General features: G+C 37.8%; 1 long non-coding RNA gene across 1 annotated transcript; it reads left to right on the forward strand.

The window, feature by feature from the left end:
* Positions 1 to 1,405: 1,405 nt before the first annotated feature.
* LOC127670011 (uncharacterized) lies at positions 1,406 to 24,803 on the forward strand. The gene is made up of 3 exons (XR_007974458.1): positions 1,406 to 1,576; positions 19,040 to 19,162; positions 24,245 to 24,803. It is a non-coding gene; the product is annotated as an uncharacterized LOC127670011 (long non-coding RNA).
* Positions 24,804 to 25,083: the final 280 nt, after the last annotated feature.

The following is a 25,083-nucleotide window of genomic DNA, read 5'->3' on the forward strand; positions in this document are numbered from 1 at the left end:
ATCAAGGAATGCCAGAATTCACAGAGACACCAAAAACACAAGATACAGAGCTCTTTAGTGGAGCAATTAAGACTCACTTCTGACCGCATCCACAGGAACCCTCTCCTCTCAACCCCACAGGCCCACAGATGCACACACACACACACACACACACACACACACTAAAGTTTCTTTAGTTGCTTAGTTGTGGAAGAAAGAGACAGAACATAATGTTTATGGTTTGTGAATGCTTTTGAAACTCTTTTCCAAAGATCACACAGCTACTAGATGATTTAGTTGCATAGTTAATAATTATCCTTTATTTCTCTCTGTTTCTGTCTGTCTGTCTGTCTCTGTTTTTATGGTTTTATTTGTTTCGATCTCTGTGTCACTGTCTTTGTCTCTCTCTCTCTCTCTCTCTCTCTCTCTCTCTCTCTCTCTCTCTCTCTCTCTCTCTCTCTCTTTTTCAGGACAGGGTTTCTCTATGCAACTCTGCCTGTCTTGGTTGAGTAGACCAGATTAGCCTCAAACTTATAAATAACTGCCTGCCTCTGTCTCCCTAGTGTGGGGATTAAAAACATGCCCTACTCTCCTGTTTCTTTATGTTTTGATTCACTTTGAGAAAAAGAAACTAAAAAGTTTTATCACATGGAAAGTTTTCATTTGTAAGAAGTACCTGCCAAATACTACAATGATCTATGAAATAAGCTTAAATTGCAAAGCCTTTGTCTCACAATGACGGTAGGATAGTCACTTCAGATGCTGATACGAGGGTGTCTTCATACCTACCCTATGCTCTAATCAGGCTTGAATTAATGACTTTAGTATTCTCTTATTTTGATAAATGGTAAAATTAACAGTGTATGAAGGACTAGCCTGGGAGATAGACTTGCTCTGTGGGAACACAAAGAGGCTTTTGTATTATTATTACTGGTCTTAAATAAAATCGGTGATTAATGTGTGATATAAATCTGACTATCAAAAATATTTAGCATTCGAATTAAATCATACCTTCATTCTACCTAGCTTTTAAAAGGACTCAAACTCTCTTGAAGGGTGAGCCTCTCTGTGCCCCATAACTGGAGATGAGGCTAATCATAACAATAGATTTGACAATTTAACACTTTCCCTTGGAGCTGAATTTATTGAGAAGATGAACATTGTCCTATGTTCCCTATGTTCTGAACAAGCAGAAATGCTTCTGCTGCCCATAATTGCTAGTTTGTAACATTTAAAAAATGTGCATGGCTTTTTGTGGATTTCAAGCTATGAACCTTACCCCCACTCCACAATGGCTCCCCCTTTGCCCTCGAGACCCAGCAGTCTTATAAATACAACCTAAATCCTCATGCACTGTAATTACTGTGGTCAATTCTGCTAAACCAAGCACATAGCTCTTCCTCAAACATTTTCATGAGGAAAAGGTTCCCTTCATGACTCAGTTTTAGAGCTGGACTAGCAAGCTTGGGTCGCATGAGAGCTTTATTCACTTTTCTTAACCTTCCATGTTTGAGAGTGCTAGTTCACGAACAGGAGAAACTACCCGAATTATCTGTTGGTTTCTTGGACTGGGATGAGATGAAGGACTACAGAACAGGTGGGTGTTTGTTCTGTCTTCATAATGAGCAACAGTTCTTGACCAGATACTTTTGAAAGTAAATTTCATTTGTTGTTGCTGTGGGTTGCTTTATGAACATTTAACTATATGCCATCAAACACACCCATTATAATAAATAAAAATTCATTGATATTTAGTAAAAGTATGTAGTAAGACAAGCACTACCACACTCTAGTAGTCTCTATTTTCTGTATCCCTCTGGGCATCTTCATTCTGGTTTCTGGTTATTTTTCACCATGCTCTTATTCTCAGTACAGCAATGTGTGGTTTTCTTCATGGATTTGCTTTGTTTACTTTATAAAAATTAGTCTGTCTGTCTATCATCTATCTATTTAATTTCTCTTCTGTCTATTTATTCAATCCATCTCCTATATTTTTTGTTATCTATCATCCATCAAGCTGTCTGTTTGTCTGTCTGTCTGTCAGTTGATCAATCAATCGATTGATTGGTCTATCAATCAGCTCTACATTTTATTTTCTTTCACTTACTTTTTGTTTTACTTTTTGGTAACACAAACATTTCTCCCTTGGGGCATGCGATTTCATCAGGAAGAATGATAATTTATCTTTTCTTAGGGTTTTCAATGCTCAATCAGTATATATATTGACCTTAAATTATTTTTGCCAAATTGCCTGGTAAAATGTCAGGCAGAAGATAGTACTTTTGGAGGAATTTAACCTTGTAACTCATTTTTTTATTACAAAATATATCCAAATACACAGACAATAAACTGATAACGGTAGTACTTCCGATACTTGAGGAATGTGAGTTGTGGTACACCGAACAATGGCAGTGTTCTCTTCCCTTTAAACATGCACATATCACAATGTCTGGAAACTAAAAAATAGGTTAGGTTATATAGAAGGTTATATATGACAGTAGAAACCCATGGGTTCAATACAATTGACAAACTCTCAAAAGTACCAAAGGGAGGCCCCAGAAGCTGCCAGTGCATTACAGTGGGAAAACTCCACTGGCCATTACTGGCTTTGAAAATAGAAGCAAAGGGAAGAGAGCCAAGGAATTACAGGTCATCTCTAAAAATTGAAAATGACCAAAACCAAGATTGTACATGACATTGTTATTTTGACCCCATGAGAATATGTTGAACATACGGAAACATGGGGTGGCAGCAGTATATTGCTGAGCCTATTAGCTTATAGCAGTGATTCTTAAAGTTTAAAACATTGTGACCTGTTGATACAGTTCCACATGCCCCCATCATAGAATTGTTTTCATTTCTACTTCATAACTATCGTTTTGCTACTGTTATAAACTGTAATGTAAATATCTGCATTTTCTGGTGGTCTTTGACAACTCTGTGAAGAGGTTGTTTGAAGCCTCCAAAGGGGTCACAACCCACAGGTTGAGAACTACTGACTTAGAGGGAACTAACCTTAGCAGCATTAGGAAAGTAAAGCTACCTTATTGCTTCCTTTCTGCATGGTCTTTACTGGAGTCTATCCTTGCATAGCTCGGAGACTGTGTCTACACAGAATATCTTCTTATTCTGTGAGTTGCTCTCTGTGTGCAAAAGATACTAAAGAACCTTCCCCTACTTGTCAATTGTCTACTGTTGTGGACAGATCTTCCGTTAGGGCAACATTCCTGGCCCTGCTCATCTCCCTTAAGGAGTTTTTCCAGGTAAATGGCCAGTCTACTGGGAAAGTTAGGGGAAAGGAATCTGGTCCTGCTACAGGGTGTTCATTGGGGAAATCGACCTCGCTGCATGATCACACTTAGCTCTGTCTTCTGAGGCTTGGTAAGTAGATCTGCCTAATTGACCTTAGATTGTAATACCAGGGAATACCTAAGCACACTCTTGTATCTGGCTTTTAGGTAGTAAAGGTTGTAATTTCTAAAAGGAGTAGCTCCCCATATCATTTCTTCATATTCTAAACCCAAGAGGGATGTCTCCTGGACCCCAGGGAACATGAACACACTATAGGTACAAAGGGACATTTCAAAATGCTTCGTCTTTAATATATGAAAACAAAGGTCACCAGCTTTATTTTCAATCTTGATTTTTCTTCTGATTTTTCAGAATATGGAGTATGTGGCCTGATGCCAGTGTCTAGCACCCCAGACCTCTGGCTTCCTTTCTATGCATCTGGTTAATTGCCAGGGTAATTTTTAAAATATCCTTAAAGTTCAGCTTCATTTTTTTAAGTTTGAGATATTTTCTTATCACAATATGTTTGTACAATATATTTTGATCATGTTTTCCCCCTCTCCCAAGTCCTCCCAGATCTCCCTCAACTTTTTTTTATTAAAGTAACAAAATTTATTTTAAAATATACAACTGAGTATTGACATTTTTTAAGTCATCAAAATAATTTATAATAGTTAAATGCCTCTTAAATATACATGATATCGTCTGAAGCTAAAAGTAATATGCACTCAATCAGTTTTTAAAATCTATTTGGAACATTAAACATGATAGAAGTATAAAAACATCTCTTATGAAGTTCTCTATGAAAGGAGATTATGAAAAGTTCCTGATTAGACAGAAACTGTTCCATCTCCAAGGGAAAATACTCAGTCTAACTGTGGCTTCATAGAATGAATTGGTAGTGTTCCTTCTGTTTCTAGTTTGTGGAATAGTTTGAAGAGTATTGGTATTAGGTCTTCTTTGAAGTTCTGATAGAATTCTGCACTAAATCCATCTGGTCCTGGGCTATTGTTTCTGCTTCCTGTCCTTTTGCTCAGGGCGTTCCATCTACATCATGAAATCATCTCTTCATGTTGCATTGTCTTTGGCTCAGTCATGAGTATCTCTCTAGCCTGCCAGGGAAAGTCTCTGTTGCTCTGCTTTTCTAAGGATGGGTTGAGGGTTCTTTATATTTAAGCATTCCTCATCTTTTATTTTATAGTTTTTATTATGTTATCTGTTTTCTTTGTCAGGCTATAAAGTTGTTTAGACTAAAAATATTTTAATTTTTCTTTGCATTTTTAATGCCTTGCATAGATGATGTCACATGAACACTTAGTAAACATTGATTTCATGTATCCTATAAGCATTCTGAAGAGTAATGGACAGACTAACTTTAAAGAATACCAGTATGCTTAGTATATTATAGATCATCAAGGATAGGTTTTGAAAGAAAAATACCATTGAATAAGAATTCTGGGTTCAGCACCAAAATATTGCTCAGTTTTCACCTGTGTGATTTATTTATTTTTTAAATTTTGATTTTCATTTTATTACAGCTGCTAGCTAAACCAATGGCATATTAGTTTGTGATATGGAAAATCATCTAACTCTGTCTTTATGTATTTCCTATACTCAACTGGGCCCAGTGGCAGGGATGGGTTATGTGATTTGACAACAGCCATGTATCCACTTGAAATGGGGAAACATAGATCATTTCCCAATTTAGCATGAAAGGAAACAGCTTCCAGGATCACATTTAATCACATTCAGTGTGCATTGTTAAATGATAGGCAATCATTTAAGCTGTTAATATATGGAGGAAGGAAAAGATGGAGTTTCCTGTGGCATCTACATTCCAGTTTGCACTATCATCTCAACTAACAGAACAGATGGGTTTCTAATCAATATTATAGAACAGTTACACATTTGTTTTAGCATTTGACTAACTTGAAACTTGAACACAGTCATTGAGAAGATTTTATGTCTTATAGATTGTGAGTGTTTTTTTTCCTTCATTGCCTATCTAAAAGGTGTCTGGTGGGCTACAATAAATGTATATATAACTGTATGTTTTCTGTAAAACTATATATATATATAGTTTTACAGAAAACATACAGTTCACAACTTCAACTTGACTTGTGGTAATATATGGGCTCTTACCAGTGAGATAATAGATGGTAATGTTTGCAATGACACTTTTTTGGGGGGTTTCAAGATGGGTTTCTCTGAGTAGCCCTGGCTGTCCTAGAACTCACTCTAAACACCAGGCTGGCCTCAAACTCAAAAATCCACATGCCTCTATCTCCCAAGTTCTGGGATTAAAGGCGTGAGCCACCACTGCCTGGTGCAATGATACTTTTAATGTCAAACTGAGAAGGTAAATTAAAAAAAAAAGACAGAAAATGTTGGTAGAGGGAAGATAGAAAGCAGAGAAGGAAGAACATGCTCATTGGCCATTTTCGTAGCACCTCTATGATCCTGAGGCCAAAATTCTAATGAAATTCCCTCAGCAGCATGCATAATACTTGGTAGGTTTTCATTAAGATCACTTAGTTGATGGATTGGAAAGGTGACTTCTTGAAAAAAATTTACTCATTAACTTAATTTAGCTATCATCTGAAGTCATGGACCTTACTGACAAAAAAGTCACAGAGTACCTTGGGGAAAACATAATTACATTATAAAAACAAAGCTTAAAATTTACTGACAAGCATATGAACCGAGTGCTATGGATATCCAGTGCTATGGAATTATTTTCTCTATTGAAGAATCTGAGGAAACTTTGTGGAAAATGCAGCATTGAATAATAGAGAGCATAGTTTGAAAAGAGCCAAGCCTATTCTGAAAACAAGAATGTCTTAGTAGCTAGACATGGATCATCTAGACATAGAAAGCTATGAACACATGTGGGGCTTTTGAGCAAGAGGGTCTTGAGTTGAAGGCTAACCTGGGACATATAGCAAGACCTGCATGAAGAAATGTATAATCAAATACAAGCGAAAACTTACTAACCTTCAGCCAGGGGATACAATGACAATGACAAGACAAGGGTGTCAAGTATATTTAATTTCATTCTATATACTGCTTGAAATTTTAGTTGTAGCAATAAGTTAAGAGAAAAAATAAGATAAATGCAAATACTAAGGAAAATTGGTCACATAGTGCCAATTTGCAGATGATATGACCCTATATTAAAAAGACCAGATAGTTTTCACCAGAAGATTCTTAGGATTCATACACAACTTCATTAGAGTAGCAGTTATATAAAGTCAACATTCAAAACTAATTAGATTTTCTATGCACTAATAATGAATATGTTAAGAAAGACTTCAAGAAAACAATCACACAGTGGCCTCGAAAAGAAAAGGCAAGAATAAATCTAAGCAAGAATGGAAAATAACTCTACAAGAAAAATTATAGACCAGGGAGCCAGGAGACTGCACAGCCTTCTGTGCACAGCCTGCCAGGAAAGAGTGACCTTCCAGCAGCACTTTCACTTCTGAGCTCAGAGGAGTAAAAACACAGGCTTACAAGCCCACAGGAGGAACAAACTCCAGCCAGAGACAACAATACCAACTAGCACCAGAGATAATCAGATGGCGAAAGGCAATCACAAGAACTCTACCAATAGAAGCCAAGGCCACATGACAACATCAGAACCCAGTTTTCCCACCACATCAAGTCCTGGATACCCCAACATACAGGAAAAGCAAGAGTTGGATTCAAAATCATATCTCATGATTCTGATAGAGGACTTCAAGAAAATGAAAAATGCATAAAGCTAGTAACCCAAAACATTCAAAAACTCCAGGACACAATGAGAAGACCAAACCTAAGGATTATAAGTATAGACCAGAGCAAAGATTTCTAACTTAAAGGGCCAGTAAATATCTTCAACAAAATTATTGTAGAAAACTTCCCTAACCTAGAGAAAGAGATGCCCATGAATATACAAGAAGCCTTCAGAGCTCCAAACAGACTGGACCAGATCAGAAAGTCCTCCCAGCACATAATCAAAACATCAAATCCACTAAACAAATACAAGAAGCCTTCAGAAAGCTAAACAGACTGGACAGAACAGAAACTCCTCCAGGCACATAACAATCAAAACACCAAATTCACTAAACAAAGAAAGAATATTAAAAGCAAGAAGGGAAAAGGGGCTAATAACTTATAAAGGCAGACCTATCAAAATTACACCAGACTTATCAGCAGAGATGATGAAAGCTATAAGATCCTGAGCAGACCTCATACAGATCCTAAGAGAACACAAATGCCAGCCCTGGCCATTATACCCAGCAAAACTCTCAATCATCATAGATGGAGAATCCAAGATATTCTATGATAAAACCAAATTTACACAGTATCTGCCCACAAATCCAGCCCTACAAAGGATAATAGATGGAAAATGCTAACCCGGGGGGGTGGGGGGAACTGCACCCTAGAAAACGAAACAGAGTAATATTCTTCCAACAAACCCAAAGGAAGATACCTACACAAACTTAAAAATAACATCAAAAATAACAGAAAGCAATAATCACTATTTCTTAATATCTCTTAATAATGATGGACTCAACTTCCCAATAAAAAGACATACACTAACAGAAATATTTCTCATGATAATCTTCAATTTTATCAGAAAATGTTTAATTCCCCTTTTAATTAATTTAGTAATGTTTTTTATGTCTACCATTTTATCTGAATTATTTTTCATTATAATCTTCAGTTTTAATGTTTTTCTATATATTTTCTCTATTTTATCAGAAATGTTTTCAATGTAAATCTTTGATTTTTATAATGTTTCTAATTCCACCTTCAATTAGTTTAAAAAAAGTTTTTATATCTACCATTTTATATGTAAAATGGCCCATGAAATAGTCAATTTTAATGTGTTTATTTATATATTTCTTTAATTTTACCAGAAATATTTTCCATGTAAATCTTCAATGTTATCTGAAAATGTTTCTAATTCCACCTTCAATCAACTTAGGGTTATCTTTATGCCTATCATTTTATCTGTAAAATTTCCATGAAAATCTTTAATTTTAACATGTGTTTCTATATATTTCTTCAATTTTATCAGAAATATTTTCCATGTAAATCTTCAAGTTTATCAGAAAATGTTTATAATTCCACTTTTAATCAGCTTAGGAATACTTTTATGCCTACCATTATTATATCTATATAAAATTTTTCATGATAATTTTCAATTCTAACATGTTTTTCTACATTTTCCTACAATTTTATCAGAAATATTTTCCATGTAAATCTTCAATTCTATCATAAAATGTTTTTATTTCCTATTTCAATTAATTTAGCAATGTTTTACATGTCTACCACTTTACTCTTCAATTTCTATAAAAATTGTCAATTTTGACATGTTTTTCTATGTATCTCTTCTATTTTATCTGAAATATTATCCATGTAAATCTTTAATTTTATCATAAAATGTTTTTACTTCCCTTTTCAATAAAAATAATAAACTAAAATATTATAATAAGTAAAGACCATAGAAGGTGACAAGAATGTCCCTGTTCACGGATGTACAGGATCACTATGTATGTGGCTATATCAAAGAAAGCCATTCTATAGAAAGTATACATTCATTGAAGTTCCCATCAACATTACAACAATAGTCTGCACAGAACTAGACAAACAATCCTAGCCTATATGATGGTTCACGACCTTAATCCCAGTGCTTAGCAGGTAAAGGTTGGTAGATCTTGCTGAGTTCAAGATCAAACTGAGTTCTAGGACAACTAGGATTATTACATTGTGAAACCCTGTCTCAAAAAAAAATTAGAAAAATAAAACAAACAAAAAACCTAAAATTCAAATGGATACAGAAAAGACCCATATATAGCCAAAGCAATCTCAAAGAAAAAAAACAGTGCTAGAGGTTTGACAGTATGCCGATACATGGAGCAGAAAACCCAGAATTAAACCAGCACAATTACAATCACCATCATTTCATTCTTTAAAAAAGGTAGCAAAAACACACAATGAAGAAAAGACAGTCTCTTCAAGTGGTCTGGGAACCTGGATATCCACTTAGAAAGGAGTAGAACATGATCTTGGACTCTTACCTGGTACAAAGGTTAACTCAAAAACTTCATGAAAAACCCAAGCATTTAATACTGTCAGAGAAATACATTGGAAAAACACAGTCAAAGACATGACTTTTTATAAGGGCTCCAATATCTCAGGAAATAATAACAAGACTTCACTGATGAAATCGTATCAAGCTGAAAGCTGCTTCACAGCAAAAGAATTAAGTACCAGGGTGCAAAGATAGCCTACAGGATAGAAGAAGATCTCTTTACCTATTGACCTGATTGGGGTATTATTATTGAGGGCATATGAGGAACTCTAAAAGTTGAATTCAACAAGAAAAATGATTCAACCAATAAATGGACAAATGAATGGAGTAGACACTGTTCCAGAGATGAAAAAAATAAATGAAAAGACTAATAAAGAAATGAAACATATTACACATCTTCAGCTTTTGGAGAACTGCAGATTAAAGCTACAATGGAATTTTGTCCCAAACTATTCTACCTGTCACCAAGAAAACAAGCAAACAAAAAATCCATTAAAACAAATTATGTTGAGAGAGTATGCAAAGGAGCATGTGAATTGTTGGTGGGATATGAGATAGTATAGCCATGAGGAAAACTAATTTGGAGTTATCTCAAGAAACTACAGAGAGAGCTAGTACCTGGTCCAGCTATATCATTCCTGGACATCTAACCCAAGAAATGAGCCAGGATATAGCAGAAAGATCATCACTCTCTTATTTGATACAGCATTATTCACAATAGCTAAGGCATGGAATCAGCTCTTTGGGATGGAATCTGTTTAGCTTTTTTGATGTATCTGCAAAGTCATGAGGTAAGGTTCTCCTTTCAGCTTGGATGTTCGTTATTTCTCTTTCCTGGCTGATTAATCTACCTAGACTGCCAGTACTATGTTGAGTAAATGTAGTCATTGGGATGTTGTAGTAACCAAGCTCTAAGATGGCTTCACCTTTATCTCAAATTCCATCCCCACTGGATGTATGATCAGTGTAATATGAAAGTGATAGTGCATTACTTATGAGGCCACATCATAAATTATACTGTAACTGATACCTTGCTTTGTCTTCATGAACTACATGCTTTATAGAAAAAGCTATGGTGTTATTACACTCAAGTAGCCTATGGCTTGTTCCTTGTTGCAAAGACCTGAAGCTCTTTACCAACAAGCCACTTGAGCAAGCCTCCGTGGAAATGACTTCCCAGTTGTAATGAAACCTCCAGATAACTTTAGCCTTAGCTTGCATGATGAGTACAACCTCATGAAAGACAAGTTAGAATCTCTCAGGGGTTATCCCTCTTCTAAACTTAGACCAACGATATTTTGTGATAATTAAGTCTTTCAATTTGAAGCTCCTCCATGAGTTCTTTTTAATAAACTTATCAGTAGTTCTTAATCGATTTTGCTCACATAGATTTTACATTGAAAGGCTCTCCATGGATACTGCAGGGAAGATAGGGAACAATGGGCTTCACATTTCCCATGAAATCATGAAGAGGTTTGTGGAATCCCTGTACTGTTCACCACAGTGGGGCACAGTGAGACTTCTGCACTATTCCTTATGCACAGGCTACTGAGACTGGCACAGCTAGGAAGTGGGTACATATAATGGTGGGAACTCACTTTCATAAGCATAAGCCCAGAGCTCTTGCCACTGAACTTCAGACAAATGACTTCACATTTTCTCTTCAATTTATGTGAGATACAGGCCCATTTGCTGAAGATAAGTCATTTGGCACAGTAACAACTGCTTATCTAGGAAGAAGATTGTGTGCTACTTGTTAGAGCAGAAGATGGTTTGAGTGTTAATTCTCATAGGGTAAATCATGACACAACCTCTAAAACTATTCTGGTTCTACTGCTGAGAGTTTGGTCTTGCTCTTTATATGGCAAAGAAAGTGTTGCAGACATAATTATGTTAAGGATCTTAAGATGAGGAGATGATCCTGGAGTATTCATGTAGGTTCTGTGTGAAATCATAAGTGTCTTTATAAAATGAAGCACAGGAAGATTTGATAAAGAAGGAATGGAGATAGAATGAAGCAACAGGGTGAAGGGGGTGATGTAATTCTAGGCTGTGAGCCAGAAATGAAGGCATCTTTCAGTCTCACAGAAGGCAGAAGATATTTTCTTCTAGAGAGGTTCCACAGCCCTCTTGATTTTAGACCACTATGACTGACTTCAGAGTCCAGAAGTGTAATAGAAAACAAGTTGTATTATTTTTGGTCACCACATGTCAATAATTTATTACACTAACTATAAGGAGTTAATTACTTTTCTTAGTTCCAACAGGTCCTAACTATCTCTGACAGCATATGTAAAGAAACTGAGATTTATTTTCTCATCTATAGAAGAGGAGTAATAAAATGTCTATTTCATTCTATAGGGTTGCCATGAGATTGGATAAGATCTTTCATAACAAGGGCTTAAGATCAGACTTGGCACATTGAAAGTTCTTTGTGGCCTATGGGTTTGGTCTTAGCAAGGAGATCATAAAATTTTTCCCAGTCTTAAAATAAAACATGTTATTCTTGGAATACAGGTAGGGTGAATATTTCTTAACTCTCTGGCTTATTCTCTGATTGTCAACTTTGAGAGAGTTGGCAGCACAAGGGTGAAAAAACAAACCAGTGCAATGACAGGAGAGTGACTTGGATGAAAGAACTGAAGGACAGTGGGAAGGAATCACCAAGTCTGCTTTCATGGAAAGCCTCACAGTATGGGGGAAAAGCTGTCTGAACTGAACTGTGAAGATCCTTTGAGAGAGTGTTCACAAGGTGCCTAATGGGATACCCTGAATAAGAAGCTCTTCTTCAGCTTCAAAGACAACTGCATGGATAGGCACATATTCTTTATGTGATGATTTGACTTGTTAAACAAGGTTGCTTAATACACAAAGCTTTGTGTATCAAGGGGCAACTGTAGATAAGTGGTAGTGCTGCTAGAAAGCACATTTAAGGACTATTGAATATATACATCAAACAACCTTTTCTTTTCCTTATTACCATAAAAAGGGCATGTAATAGAAATTACATTTTTTGTATTATTCATCCCTCTAACTCAGTCTCCCTTAAAGATGTTTTCTGCTTTCTACTGAATTCTTTATTATTATTATTATTATTATTATTATTATTAGTAGTAGTAGTATTTTGTAGTGTATGTTCTGTAGTTTATACGGACTCATCACATTTGCAGAGAGGAAATTTAGTCTTCTGTTAACTCTAGCAAGAGACTTCTCAAATAAGGACCGGCATCTCCACAATCCTTTTGTACAATGCTTGGTAGAACATTTCGTGCTTTGCGGTTGTTTTTTGCAATAGAGTTGATTCTAGAAAATGAAACCCAAAGGACATTTCCAAAACAGAGGCTGGTGATAAGTCTTTACTGCACTTTGGAAATAAAGTGAGGAGTTAGTTTGTGGCCAACAACTGACAGGGCTAAGAGTGGTGACTTCTAAGGCTTTGGTTACATAAACTCTACCTAGGAGACAAAAAATGTCTGTTCAGACTCCCCTCCCCTCACAGAGCATCAATGATAGACCAAGGAAATGACTCCATTCAGGTCTAGCTTGGTGAACCAATTACTTTAATTAGGGTTACTAATAGAAATGTGGATGACAAGTTACTTACAGGAACACAGGAAACTTGTAAGTGGTTACATTACTAAGAAGATGATTTATCCCCAGCAAGTGTTAACTGCCTATGTATGACCAGGGAGGGATACACCCATGTAACTATTACTTGCCTATATATGTTTGGGGATGTTCCATAATATGTTGCAAAATCCTCATCCTGTTAGTGGGAGATGATATAAGAACCTTATTCCCTGGGAGGACTTCAAGGTAGAGAGTGAGAGAGGTGTGGCACCTAGCTCAAGAACAGGATCAGTCTGCAGACAACTGATGGAGGTGCTGGTCCCCCTGGTACATACTTAGCTATCTAAATTGGTAACAATTGCAGGAGTCATTAAGTAGTCTTTGCTGGCTAATGGAAAGTAACAGTTGAGGTAGAACTTTACCTTTACTCATGGGGACTCTTGCTTGCCTGGTGCCATCTTATGGTCATATGGAGGAGCAGGATTTTTTTTTTAATTGATATATGTTTTATTTACATTTCAAATGATTTCCCCTTTTCTGGGTCCCCACTCCCCGCAAGTCCCATAAGCCCTCTTCCCTCCCCCTGTTCCTCCATCTACCCCTTCCCGCTTCCCTGTTCTGGAATTCCCCTATACTCTTGCACGGAGTCTTTCCAGAACCAGGGGCCACTCCTCCATTCTTTTTGGACATCATTTAATATGTGGATTATGTCTTGGGTATTCAAAGTTTCTAGGCTAATATCCACTTATCAGTGAGTGCATACCATGATTGATCTTTTGAGACTGGGTTGCCTCACTTAGTATGATGTTCTCCAGCTCCATTCATTTGTCTAAGAATTTCATGAATTCATTGTTTCTAATGGCTGAATAGTACTCCATTGTGTAAATATACCACATTTTTTTTTGTATCTATTCCTCCGTTGAGGGACACCTGGGTTCTTTCCAGCTTCTGGCTACTACAAATAGGACTGCTATGAACATAGTGGAGCATGTGTCCTTATTGCATGCTGAAGAATCCTCTGGATATATGCCCAGGAGTGGTATAACCGGGTCCTCAGGAAGTGTCATGCCCAGTTTTCTGAGGAACCGCCAGACTGATTTCCAAAGTGGTTGTACCATCTTGCAATCCCACCAGCAGTGGAGGAGTGTTCCTCTTACTCCACATCCTTGCCAACACCTGCTGTCTCCTGAGTTTTTGACCTTAGTCATTCTGACTGGTGTAAGGTCAAATGTCAGGGTTGTTTTGATTTTCATTTCCCTAATGATTAATGATGTTGAACATTTCTTAAGGTGTTTCTCAACCCTCCAAAGTTCTTCATGTGAAAATTCTTTGTTTAGCTCCGTACCCCAGTTTTTAATGGGGTTATTTGGTTCTCTGGGTTCTACCTTCTTGAGTTCTTTGTATATATTAGATATTATCCCTCTGTCAGATTTAGGGTTGGTGAAGATCCTTTCCCAATCTGTTGGTTGACGTTTTGTCCTTTTGACAGTGTCCTTTGCCTTACAGAAATTTTCACCATTTTCATGTCTCTGTTCCAAGATATCATCCAGGCCAAAAAAGTTGCCTTCTCACACCCAGCCTCCAAACTCCTTTTGTGGGATATTAAAATTAATATAGAACCTGAGATCCTCCCAGGTTCTAGGAGAGAAGATGGAGCCTTCATCAGCTACAACTTACACGCGGACAAGTACTGTGCTCCATTGCTTCAGCTAAAATTGCCTAGATTTGGTACATCCAATTGGTCACACATGATCAACAATGCCTTCTTATTCTCATAGTAATCACAGACGTTTATAAATCAGAGGAACATCTGTGGATAGCATCTGTAAAGCACTCAATCCTCTACTTTCCCTTGTTTCAGGGACACCAGGAATGCCCTTTTGCATTGTTCCCATGTGCCCTCAAATCATGATTAATTTAAGCTTCTTTCTCTCCTTGTGTAGGCTTGACACAGCAACTGCTTTTCTGTCACATTGATTTTTCTGTCCTCGTGGATTCAAAGCCAGGGTTGAGTCCTCTTAACAGGGTGAGTTCTCTGACAAGGAAGTTTTGCAACCTAATTTACAGCCAGAGCCAGGCTTGTCAGGGAATGCCAGAGGGGAACTGTCGCAACTAGCCCCTTAAGTATGCATTTAATAGTGTTTATCCAAGCAAGTTTGTGATTTCTTCACTCTCCCCAACAAATATGTTATTTGTAATACCTATCTTCTTTAATCTAGGTGTTTGAAAAATGTCTCTAACGTGTGTGGGCTAGAGTACATTTTGGTTTCCTATTTTGTTTTCTGTCATTTAGCAAGGGCAGTAACTATCAGACATTGCTTGCCACTGCTCCAAATTGTGTCTTCCAGCGGTGACCATGTCTTAACCCTGAAGGAAAGCAGGATAATCTTTCCAAATAAACATTCTCAAGGATGTTTAGAGGGAGTTTAACTGCTAGCATGGAGATCTCTTAGGATGCTCAAAATAGCTATACCGAGGCAGCACAATTACAGTAAGTGGGAATGTTCCAAATAAGCATTTGGTTTTCAAATTATGAATAATAATCAGCTTAGTTGCAAGCAAAGATTTGTGTGTGTGTGTGTGTGTGTGTGTGTGTTCGCACACGTGTGTGTTCCAAAAGTCACTGAAGACCTTATTTCTCAATTCATTTGGTAGAACATGAAGCACAGGCAAGTCACTTGATCACAGAATTGGTAAGGAATAGCAGCAGTGCAGATGTTTTCCCTAGAATTGAGCTATACGCTAGTGTGTATCATCATGGATTGAAAATACCTTAGGTTGAAAATATGATGTAAACAGCTGTCCTATCCTGTACCCAAGTTTAGCAGTTACAGATTCTACCAGTTGTTTCTCCGCATGTCAGTGTGACTGACTTAGAAAGGCAGTTTGTTGTCTCTTCCCAGTATCTTGGGAGATCCTCATTCCTCATATGCATAGTGCTGGTGGGGTTGAGGAACAAAAACCAACCCTCATAACTTGATGGCTGCTTTCTACAGAGGGCATATTACACTGAACCATGTGAAACTCAGGAAATTGACAAGTTGAACCATTGTAGGCAGGAAGTGTCTGTATTTGAATGGAAGACCATTAGGTTTCATTGACCAAAGCTACCTCTGGTCGGAGCAGAGAGAAGTAAATAAAAGACAAGAAAACACATGGGATTAGGTGAAGGAGGTGCTGAAATAAATGCCATTGGGCACATAAAATTACCCATGCAGTATCTCCATTCTCAAGGAACTTGAAATACAGTGGAAAGAAAATGTAGGGCATGAATTCTATAAACAAAATTACTTGAATGATAGAACTAAGTGAAAACATAGGACATATGTTGAAACTCAATATATCACCAACATTATTTTGTACTGAAATGCTTTTATATACACTCCCTTTGCTTATCTGTGGGTTTCTTCATGGCAAATGGTGTATCTTCCTAGGGCCGAAATTCTCAGAAATTATTGCTGGTTTTGGTCCACGTAAGATGGAATAATTAAGAGAATGTATTTGGTTTTGAGTTGGAATCTTTTCCAGTCATTGAGTTGGAATCTTTTATCTCCACTCTTTGTAATCATAAAGTGGTTTAAAGAATTAATCACATGTCTGAGGTATTGAACATGGCAAGCATCTTTTAAATTTACCTCTCTTACACACACATGACACAAAGGCAAAGTTATTTTATGAAAAGAACCCTGTTACAAGTTCTGGGGAAAGGAAATATAATGTAAGGCATATGTGTACCTTGAAATTTCTGGGGACACAGAGAGGGCTCTCCCAAAAAAAAGGGGCATGACATACAAGCCTGGTGACCTCAGTTCAATATCCAGAAGTCATGAGAAAGTACAAGCACACAATGAACTCCTTAAAGTTTTAGCTTTGCAGATGTACAGTCACAAGCCAATCATGAGACCATGTAAGAAGAATCTTACTTTCTGTAGTGCCTACGGTCCAAGTTTTACCTCCTGATGGAAAAGCCTGTTGAAAATATGGCAGATGACTTAAATCAGAAGAAATCGCAACCAGAGAGGTGAAACTCAAGTAACTGGTTTTTATTGTTGAGCCCTGGATCGTGTGTTGCTGTAATCTATACTGCTCTGAAATTTTCAGTGAGGTTTTCACAAAAAGATGCCATTTTTGTTTTCTTAGGACATTCAGATAGATGTTACACTGTGGGGAAACCAGGACATTCCCAACTAATAAATAAGAGGGGAAAGAAGAGTGGAAGAAATCTCATAGATTCTCCAAGTTTGGGAGAAACAGTATTAAAGGTGTTCTATCTTGGACAAACTTTTTGAGTTCCTATGTGGAGATGTGTGAATGTGTGTAGGAACACACACATTGCTTGGGAACAAGTAAACATCTTTGTGGAGCAGAGGAAGAAATCACAGAAGCCCTGAATGCTAGCCATGTCTGGGAGTGTGTGGGGACTGTCAGAAGCAGAGAACAAATGAAGACCTGCTTTCTTCTCTCTTTTGTTTCTTGCTCCCTTACTCAGATTGTTGTGCATTGCTCATATCATGAAGATTGTACTCAATGGTTCTTATGGTGGATGGAATACTCTATAGTCTTTGTAGTTCTTACTGGTGGGCTGAGGCTCTATGAGCATTTGCACAGTCACAAAATTAAACCGCTGAAACCTCATTTGTCTGTTTATCTTTCTTTTGTAGGGGAAATTATAACCTTTAGCCTGTAGGATTTTTTCCTCTTTATTTATTTGCATTTATTTATTTATTTATTTTTTGAGAATTAAGTGCCTGCTACCCTTCATGGACTCATTTCCTCTTTGGTTTCCTAGGGGGATGGCATATGAGCTTTTTTTTTTTTAAAAAAAAATTTATTTTCTATATTCTTTGTTTACATTCCAAATGATTTCCCCTTTCCCGGATCCCCCTTCCCCATATGTCCCATAAACCTTCTTCTCTCCATCCCTTCTCCAATCACCTCCCTCCTTTTTCTCTGTCCTTATATTCCCTTCCCATGCTAGATCAATCCTTTCCAGGATCAGGACCCTCTCCATACTTCTTCATCATTGGTTCTTCGTGAGTTTCACATCATGAAGTCCAATCCCACTCACTTCCCTGTCCCCTCAAACCTATCCTCAGCCTTTGTAACCTCACCTCCAATGAAAGACGCACAAAGCCAAACAGAAAACATTTCATGGTAGAAGCTGTAGTTTGTCACAGTGTGTTCACAATATACCCCTCTGTCCACACATATTATCACTTGCAAATGTTCATTGTAATAGGTCATTGGTCTGGTTTAAGGTCTCTGGCTTCTGTGACACCATCATTGTTGGACCTTCACTGGGACTCCTCCCAGTTATACTGTTGTTAACCTGTGTCTTTGAGATACTGCAGTTTTGGATAGGCAGGATACACCCTTTCACTTGCCCCAGGAGTTCACAGATGATGTAGACTATGGGATAGGCTAACTCAAAGCCCTGGATTTGGGCCTGAGTGGTAGCTTAGCTGGTCAACATGCCAGCTCTCCCTTACACACACCACCATGGTGAGCTCTCCAGCATTGTTCCAACCAGGCCACCATCAGTAGGAGGCAGGGTCAGCTTCCGATATGTCTCTCATGTTCTTGCGACTGGGTCACCCGCACCCATGCCTTCAGAGCCAGGTCCACTCTGCTATCTGGTCAAGGCATGGAGCTTCCCTTCCAAAGATTGACAGGTGTTGAAGGGCTGGACCAGCTCTCCCACTTTCATACCCTCATGGCTGGCTTACCCAGGCCTTCCATATCAGGGCTTGCTCCACTATTGTGTGGAGCACTTCTGGAATTAACTTTGACTGACTTCCTTTTTGTGATTAATCATGAACGAGTCTGCTGACATCTGTCTTTGTTAATTAAGAAGTGTGCAATATCCTGCCAAGTTCCTCTGCTTATGCATATATCCTTAAGAGACTGTCCAAGTTTGAAGGTAACTGTCTTAGTAAACCATAGATACTGTGTTCCATAAACTCACCATGGAAGCATTTGTGGTTATTGTTTATTGTCCTGGAATTGGTCATGCTTTCTGATGTTTGCCTTCAAAAGACACTGAGAAAGTAAACTTGTTTGCTTGGAGTGGTATTAACCAGCAGCCCTCCCATCTCTGTCTCTTGCATCTTCTTTCAGCCATTTTTATAATCATCCACACTATCCAAGTCATGGATCTCACGTTGACTGACTTATCTTGACTACTGGGGGAAGCAATGAAAGACACCAATGGAAATGGAGCTCTCTAGAGAAGTGAAAGTGGTAAGTAACTTTCAGGAGTGAAAGTCATAGGAAAACATAGATAATAAGGGAGCTCTGTAAAAGTAAGGGATCTCAGGAAAAGTAAGAGAGTTTGGAAAACGCTGAAGACAAAAAAATAGCATAGAAACAAGGAAAATGAGACAGGAAAATAGTCTATTGCTTGTTGTACATATGCTTAGAACACGGGGAGCTCAAATAAGCCTGCAGCAATTTCTTAAGTTTTTTTTTTTTTTTTGATTTTGTAGAGGAAGTATGTCCCTGGTTATTTGAAGGAGGGGCCATAAATTTAGAAGGTAGGGCAAAAATTGGATGATCATTATGATGCCCATGGGTATAAGAAAATTCCTGTGGACATATTTAGCTTGTGAGCTTTAATTAAGGACATTAATTGAATTAAGGATCCCATACATAAGAAAAAAATTCCAAGTGATGTTTGATCTTCTAGCAATGATTACTGATAAGCCCAAATTATGTTAAGATAGTACTATCAAGCCTACTGCCTTTTCTCTTTAGGACAGTACTAAAAAGACTATATCAACTCTGCACAAAGAGCCTCTTCATTCTGAGAAAGAAGAAAACTTAGAGAAAGAAGCTACAAAATATCATTATAAGGATTGGCCTTTATAGGCTTTTGCAGTAACTCATAGACACAAGAAAAAGTATGAACAGAAGGAGCAACTTCAACAATCTATACAATGTCTTACCCAAATAATGAAAAAAAATTAGGAAAGTTACAAACTGAAGAAAAGGTTGATTATGATCAGGAGGAGGATATAATTACACCTAGTATTATAGCAGGACTTGGTCCATCTATGAAGAGGTAGGATCCTTTGGTGACATTGATGCACCCTATGACAAGACTCTTGGCCTCAATTATATATATATATATATATATATATATATATATATATATATATATATATATATATATCCCATTGCAGGCAAGGGAGAAGATATACAGGAATTGAATTTACAGTGCCATGTATTTGGGGAGCAAGATGTACAGGGAAATCATGCTAGAATTCATTGACCTATACTTTTTAAACAATTGAAGTAATTAAAGGCTGCATGTGCCTAATATGGGCATACCACTTCTTTCACTACTGCTATACTTGAGAATTTAGGTATGGATGCTTCACCTCCTGATGATTGGGATCAGCTGGTTATAGAGCTTGCTTACATGAAGAGGATAATTTACTTTGGAGAACAGAATTTGGTGAACATTGTCAAAGAACTGCTGAATGGAATTTCCATGCTAATAATGCTGGGGTAGATAATGAAATACTGCCTGGAGAAGGACAATGTGCAGGGATATCTCAGCAGTTGGTGTATAACCCTGAAGTCTATGTACAGATTAGCACTGCTGTACATAATGCTTGGGGTGCTTCCCTACAATAGAGATGCTTCATCAAGTCTTATCGAAAACATGACAAGGGCTAGATGAGCTTTGCAGGAATTTGTGGATCAACTTCTAAAAGCTGCTGGCAGAATTTTCATGATTCTCATGCTGACCATTTACTAGTAAAGCAGTTAGCCTATGAAAATGCAAACTCTGTCAAGCAGCAATTCGACCAAATAGAAAAAAATAGAGTTATTTCTAAATAAATCTGCTTATGCATGGATGTAGGACCATCCTATACTTAAATATTGGCTGTGGCTGCTGGCTTACAGGAGAAAACTATTAAACAAATTTTGTTTCAACAACAAAAACATTGAAATTCTCATTGACATCCTGGACTTCCAGGAAGTTGTTTTGGATGTGGAAGAATGGGGCATCAAAAAAACAATGTCCATAGAGGAGTGATAATGTAAAGTCTAATATTGCTTTGGTAAAGAATCCCATCTTGTGTCCCATTGTAAAAAGGAAAACAGTGGGCTAAAGAGTGCAAATCTAAGAGAGATAACCTTCGGAAAACAGAAGCAGGGATCAGCCCCATTCCTGGAACAATGCTTAAGGAAATCCATTAGAGATCTCTGTTGAGTCACCCCAGGAAGCATAGAATTGGGACTTGATCTCTCCACCTAAAATGGGTACATAGCATTGCCTACTGATATCTATGGTCTTATCCCTATCTCTAACTACAAGGGACAGGGAATAGTCAAATCCCTGAACAAAGCAGTGATCCTCTAAACTGGGAAGATTTAAAGGGGCATGCAAGGCAATTGTAGCCATATATTGTTGCAGCACTGCCTTTAAATTTATGGGGAATGGATATTATGAAGAAAATGGGTGTTATACTGTTTAGCTCTAATGATGTAGTCAAACAACAAATGTTTTGACAACCAGTGTTTTTTACCAACAGGAGGTCTAGAAGTACAGGGTCAGGGCAGAAAGGACCCTATTATACCCGGAACTTGGAGATCCTGAACCAGGTTGAGGTATTTTCAATAGAGGTCACCCAACCTGCACATCATGCTGATAAGATTGCCTAGATCAATGATTTACCTGTATGGATGGATCAGTGGCCTCTTGATGCAGAAAAACATCACTGTTAAAGAACAACTAGTACAGGGGCAACATGACAGTTGTCATATCAAACCCTTCAATTCTCCTTGGAACTATAAAACTGGAATGTGGAGATTTTTACAAGATCTAAGAAAGGTCTATGAAATCATGGAATTAATGGGGGCGTTGCAACCTGTATTACCTATAACCTCTGTTATTCCTTCTGTTTTTTGTTTTGTTTGTTTTTTGTTTTTTGTTTTTTGTTTGTTTTTTGTTTTTTGTGTTTTGTTTTTTTGATACAGGGTTTCTCTGTATAGCCCTGGCTGTCCTGGAACTCACTCTGTAGATCAGGCTGGCCTTGAACTCAGAAATTCGCCTGCCTCTGCCTCCCAGAGTGCTGGAATTATTGGCATGTGCCACCACTGCCTGGCTATTCCTTTTAATACTTACATATTTAAAGGACTATTACTTTTATATTCCCCTTCATTCCCAAGATTGTAAAAAAATTGCCTTTAGTGTTCCATCTACCAACTTTAGTGAACCTGTGAAGAGATACTTTTGGAAAGTTTTGCCCGAGCACATGGCTAATTGTCCCACTTTATGCCAAAAGTCTGTAGCTCAAGCAATTGCCATTGTTAGACATTTATTTTCAAAAGTTTATATAACTCATTATATGGATGATATACTGTTAGTCTACAAAATGATGCTTCTTTGCTGCAAGCCTATGTTCTATTACAACAGACTTTGAAGAAAAAAAGAGTTAGTTATTGCTGAAGAGAAAATTCAGTTTGAGCCCCTTATGTGTGTTTAGGACATCAACTATATTAAAAAAACATTTTGCCTCAACAATACAGCTGAGAAAATAAATTAAAAACTCTAAATGATTTTCAGAAACTATTAGGAAATATGCATAAGCCTAGTCCATCTTATTGTTATCTCTAGATAACCACAGTAGAATTAAAGCCAGTATTTGGAATTTTAAAAGGAAATTCTGATCTTTTATCTCCACAGTCTACAACTGAGGAAGGATATCAAGCATTATCTATAGTTGAAAAGGCTATAGAACAACAAATAATTCATTATAACGACTATGCTAGGCTATGGGGAGTTTATATTTGCCAACTTCACATATACCTACTGTGGTGTTGTGGCAGAATGGATCCTTACTCTGGATATGTCTACTGTGTCTCTCTTGCTAAAATACATTGCATGTTAGTGCAACTACCCAACAGAGAATCATGAAAATATTTTGGAAAGGATCCCAGTGAAATCTTTGTGCCTTTTACTAAACTGCAAATTGATTGGGTCTATTAAAATACAGATGTGTGACCTATATTTTTGGCCAAGTTTTTAGGAAAAATTGATATTGATTATCAATTTAGTTCCATAAATTGTTACAATTTTCTAGTCTTCATGAGTTTGTATTTGCCCATAATTTGAGCACTATGCCTATAAAGCAAGCTGCTTTAGTCTTTACTAATGGATCCTGTAATGGAGGAGCTGCCTATGTATTAGATTCAAAAAAGGTAAGTTTGCAATTTGAACCTGCATCTGCTCACGTCATTGAATTAAAAGCTGTTACTGGTGCAATTATCTTCAAACTTTCAGAATAGTATCCTTTTAATTTACATACAGACAGCTGATACATTGTTCAATCTTTATCAGTGCTATAGACTGTCTCTTATCTAAATTCTCAGAATAGCCAAAGTTTACAATTGTTTCAGCAAATTCTATCTAGCTCAAGAAAGAAAAAAAACATCCACAGTATATGTGGCATGTTAGGGCAAATACTGACCTCCCTGAACCCCTTTGTGCAAGAAATTCAACAGTGGATGTGTTAGCTTGTGTTGCTGCTATTTCTCTCACGAAGTTTGAACTTGCTCAATGATCACATACTCTTCATCATCAAAATGCTACAGTTTAAGAAGGCAATTTCAAATTTCTCCAAAAGCTGCTTGAGCCATTGTTAAACAATGTTCTCAGTACCCACAGCCCCATTATGGTGTGAATCTATGAGGACTAGTTCCTAGTCAACATTGGCAAATGGATGTTACTCATATTTATGACTTTGAGAAGCTAAAATATATTCATATCATTATAGATACATATTCAGGATTCATATGTGCATCTGCATTGACAGGAAAAGCTACTAAACATGTCATAACTCACTGCTTAAAATGCTTCACTATTTTAGGTTTTCCCAAAATCATAAAACTGACAGTGGCACTGGATACATTAGTAAAGCTGTTCAAACCTCTTGACAGCAATTCAATATTGTTCAATAAACAGAAATTCCGTATAATCCACAAGCACAAGGAATTGTGGAAAGATCTCATGGAGTACTGAAACAATACATGCTAAAGATAAAATGGCAAAGTAAACCCTCCCCCACCCCCGCCCACATCACATAACTATCTTTATCATGTTCTATTTACTTAAATTTTCTGGTCTTGGAATCAGCAGGTAAATCAGCTGCTGCATTCTGGCATCCTCAAACCCAACATGATTTTGCTTATGTTGGAAGAAAAGATCCTGACAGGATTATGGAATGGGCATAATCCAGTATTAATATGGGAAGGAGGGCAGGTTTGAGTTTTGAAATTTTGATTTGTTTTTTGTTTTTGATTTTTTTTCAGGATACTGAGCTGAAGGAGCAGAATGGCTGCCATAGTAATTGGTGAGACATGCTGGTACTGGAATAAAGAACGATGCTGACTTTGATCCTGATGAGCGTTGGACCATGAAAGGCAGTCTGTGTTCTGGTTTAGATCCTGGCGACCCAGAAAGATTTCTACGAGGGACAGAAGATCTGTTTGACAATGCTTCCAGACACTAGGCTCCTGACACCATGAGGCCCTCAACTCCATAATTCTGTGGGCATCAGTCACATAGGGCCATGCGCCAAGCCCCTCGTATTCTGTCTGGACCCCCACAGTCACCTGGCAGCAGCCAGGTATGCCCCTCCCCACCTGCCAACAGCCAGGTAGACCCAAGCTACTATAAAAGGGAGTGTTTGCCCTCTTCTCTCTGTCTTACTCTCTCTTACTCGCTTGCTCTCTTTCTCTGTCTCTTGTCCCCTTGCTTCAACTCTCTCCCCATTCTGTTTCCCCTCTCTCCATGTGGCCATGGCTGGCTTCTACTTCTCTACCTTCTCTCCCTGATTCTATTCTTCTACAATAAAGTCCTAAAACCATGGATTGCCTCCAAGCATTTCCAGCCACCAGACTGGACCAAGAATTTGCCTGCATGGGTACCACCCTCAGCACACCTCACCTTTTCCCTTTGGCCCTGGGGATGACTCATTCTCAGATCTTTTGTGGTATCCAACAGCATCCTGTGATGCCTGAGAACTAGAACCTGTTGTCTCTGGCCTCCATGAGGCCTATAGGCCCCAGACTGCTCCCTCCCCATCCCCAAGGATTGGGGTCCCATGGATTCTCACATCTAGACACCCACCTGGCTGGGTTCAAGATGG

This window comes from Apodemus sylvaticus, chromosome 19 (assembly GCF_947179515.1).
Source record: "Apodemus sylvaticus chromosome 19, mApoSyl1.1, whole genome shotgun sequence".
Classification (NCBI taxonomy): domain Eukaryota; kingdom Metazoa; phylum Chordata; class Mammalia; order Rodentia; family Muridae; genus Apodemus; species Apodemus sylvaticus.